Source organism: Etheostoma spectabile, chromosome 19, assembly GCF_008692095.1.
Source record: "Etheostoma spectabile isolate EspeVRDwgs_2016 chromosome 19, UIUC_Espe_1.0, whole genome shotgun sequence".
Classification (NCBI taxonomy): domain Eukaryota; kingdom Metazoa; phylum Chordata; class Actinopteri; order Perciformes; family Percidae; genus Etheostoma; species Etheostoma spectabile.
The window spans coordinates 17137229-17137698 of record NC_045751.1 but is presented as its reverse complement, the minus strand read 5'-3'; the positions used below and the strand labels follow the sequence as shown (position 1 = coordinate 17137698).

Genomic DNA, 470 nt, shown 5'->3' with positions numbered 1-470 from the left:
AGAGAGAGAGAGAGAGAGAGAGAGACCTTAAGATTGATCAACTTCCTGTGCTGCATCTTACACAGACAGAGTGTCTGCATGCTATGGTCACACACACAAATACTCCTCTTCTCGCAGAATCTTCACCCTTCTTTTGATCATCCAACAGGTAACGTCACACTGTGAGCTCATTTCTATAAAGAAAATGTAGGCTACTACTGCACTGCATGTGTGTGTCAAACAGGATTAAATCATGATCTGATAAGAAAAGACTTGTGTGTGGGTGTGTACTGGATGTTCTTAAATGAGAATCAAAAAGTTGTACTCAGAAGATTTATTAGCTACAAACAGGGTTTAAAATATATGTATGTGAGATATGTGTGTGTATATGTGTTTGTTGTCCTATGGTTGTCTAAGCTACTGGATGCCTACATTTCAATCTATCTATCTATCTATCTATCTATCTATCTATCTATCTATCTATCTATCTA

At 37.2% G+C, this 470-nt stretch overlaps 1 protein-coding gene across 1 annotated transcript in view; it reads left to right on the top strand.

The window, feature by feature from the left end:
* The first annotated feature begins 75 nt into the window (after window positions 1-75).
* Window positions 76-470, top strand: part of si:dkey-3k24.8 (lysophosphatidic acid receptor 6) — a 4613-nt gene continuing 4218 nt past the window's right edge. Inside the window, exon 1 of the mRNA XM_032544483.1 lies at window positions 76-148. The gene's annotated coding sequence lies outside the window, so the exon portion shown is untranslated. The remainder of the gene's footprint in view (window positions 149-470) is intronic.